Source organism: Athene cunicularia (genome assembly GCF_003259725.1).
Source record: "Athene cunicularia isolate RWA chromosome 24 unlocalized genomic scaffold, athCun1 chr24_part2, whole genome shotgun sequence".
NCBI lineage: Eukaryota > Metazoa > Chordata > Aves > Strigiformes > Strigidae > Athene > Athene cunicularia.
Window position 1 is genome coordinate 501,134 of NW_020799133.1, and position 2,492 is coordinate 503,625.

Sequence of the window (2,492 nt, forward strand, 5' to 3'; positions counted from 1 at the left end):
TAAGAAAAGGAACAGCTGTTTTTTCTGGTTTGCCCAATTTTGCTCAGTGTCACAATAATTTCTCTCAGAAAAGTGTTATTTCTCACATAACTACATTAAATGCACCAAGAGCTCGAGAGCCGAGCGCCGGCCTGGGCGCAGCAGCGCCTTCGGCGCAGGAGCCCAAGCGTGTCCAGCCCCGCGCAGGACAGGACACGTTGTTTACACACAGTCATTATGGCAGCATCTCTCTCGGTAGCGTCTCCTCAGCGGAAAGCAATTGTTTCTCTCCTCCTCCTTTGTCCAAAGCATGAAAGATTGATGCTTCTAATTTCAGCGCTGCAGCTGCCTCATAACCCGATTTCATGAGCTGCGGCTAAGGGCAACGTTGGAGGAGGAGCGAGGGCCGGGCCCGTCAGCAGCTCCACTGAGATGGAGCAGCGGGGAACGGATTCGCGGTGGCAGAACTTCTCAGTGGGCTTTGGTGTTGGGAGGGGAACGGGCATCACACAGTACAGCTCAGAAATCCCGACCCTGCCAAAGGGAGGCCCAAGAAAAACCTGGCAGGGACCAGAACGGAACTGGAGACAGGAATGGGGTGAAGGAGGTCACTTATCGCAACACTCACCCACCGTTACGGCATTTAAATATTCATCTGCTATGAAGAGCTTGTGTACCGGGCAGCCACCGCGCAGCTCGGGACGACTGGAGTCCCAGTTACAGATCGATCTCCTTAGGTAAAGCCCCGCGCAGGATAAACAGCACCAGAAGATGCCATCGCAGCGTGGCCGACTCCAGCCCCGACTCCCAGCTGCTCCCAGCAAGGCTGAGCCCGGAGATTAATTAACACGAGACGATCTCCATCGCGGGAGATTTACGGCTGCGGTGCTGGCAGAGCTCGGCGGGGACCTCCCTGCCCCAGGCAGCCCCTCCACACCCCGCGGCGAAGGACACGAAGGCGTCGCGAAGGCGCGAAGCGGCTTTACCCAACGTGCCAAAATCTCCCACGTAGGCGCTTGGCCAGCGCAGACCCTCTCATCATCATCATCATCCTCCGGCCACCGTCCCTGCCCGATGGGCCAGGAGCCGGGCAGGGTGGGCAGCGCCGGGGCGTGACCTGCTCAGCACCGTCCCCTCCGGGCACCGCGCCGGCGGGCGAGCTGGGGGCAAAGGGCGCCGCGATTGCCGTCTGTAACGGCAGGGGACAAAGAGGGCAAAGTGAGGTTTAGTTTTGTAACATTAATTTTTTTTTATTAAGAAGACAGATATTTTATAGTACTTCTTTTCCTTTGTAAAAATGGTATACATGAACCAATACAAAATGTGAATGGGAGCAGATGGATATGTATTTTCTTACATTGTAACATCTTCCATGGACACCTTAAAACAGAACTGGCCTAAGGGGAAAAAATAAAAAGGCCGGGTGAATAAAGAACAAGGTTGTTTATCATCAGTTCCACGTCCTTCATTTGTAATACTCCTTTAAACAAGGTTGTTCTTTCTTCACGCTTCAAAATCCTAATGATCTAAAGCTGTACAAAGTAATACTCAACAATACATTTCAAACAGTGCACTGTATACTGAAGAAAAAATACATAAACCAATATACAACTAAAATTCGTAATTTCCTGTTTTTTTATCCTGTTTTTAAGTTGTTTTTTTTTTTTTTTTCCAATGTGTGGGGCCGAAATTTTGCAATCTACCTGAGACGGAAAACACCAATCAAAACACATGAACCTGAGACATGTCAACATTGTAAGTCAAAGTTACATCGGTAACACTGCACTACGGTACACTTCCAAAACAAAATGGGCTGCTCAACCCAGGCTGCCGATCCCGCACCCGCGACGGCTGAAAACGCCCCCCCCCGGCCCCCAACCTCCCGACGGCTTCTCACCACGATGGGGTTTGGCAACGGTGCTGAAGGCTCAGAAAAGAGCTGCGCTCGACAAAATCTGCTCGGAAAAAAAAGGGTATTCCTGCCAGGTTCTTCTCGTGACAAGGGGAAAGACAGAGCGGTGCTGGCGGATGGGCTCGCTCTGCCGCCACCATCCCGCTCCCAACGGGCTCCCGCACTGTAATGGTTCTGCCGAAAACAACAACTAAGAAGAAAAAAAAAAACCACACGAAAACGCTCCCCCCGAAATCCCTAAAAAAAACCCCCAAACCTGACGCTAAGATTAATGCTTCCCTTAAATAAATCAGCATACATCTTCCACAGAAACACAGTAAAAAAAAAAGCATCGCTCGAAATCCAAGATTACTCACCAAAAAAAAATTCAGCATATATAACTTCAATGCCGTCTGCTCACTGCGGTCCGCTACCTGCCACGTACGATTCTAATTTAGCTAGACTCTCCTTTGCACCTATGGCTTTGTAAGTCAGTTAGCACTGTCGTTTTAACGCAAATTCCCACGTTTTACTTAGCGGGTACAAAAAAAGGCAGTTTCGCTCGTCCGGGCCTCGGCTGTAGCGCGCAGGGGGTGGGGGGGAGGCGTCTGACCCACCGCGT

The 2,492-nt window shown here is 50.9% G+C and overlaps 1 long non-coding RNA gene across 1 annotated transcript in view; it reads left to right on the forward strand.

Moving 5' to 3' along the window:
* Positions 1 to 1,209: 1,209 nt before the first annotated feature.
* LOC113488608 overlaps positions 1,210 to 2,492 on the forward strand; it is a 20,026-nt gene continuing 18,743 nt past the window's right edge. Inside the window, exon 1 of the long non-coding RNA XR_003399959.1 lies at positions 1,210 to 2,490. This is a non-coding gene — a long non-coding RNA (uncharacterized LOC113488608). The remainder of the gene's footprint in view (positions 2,491 to 2,492) is intronic.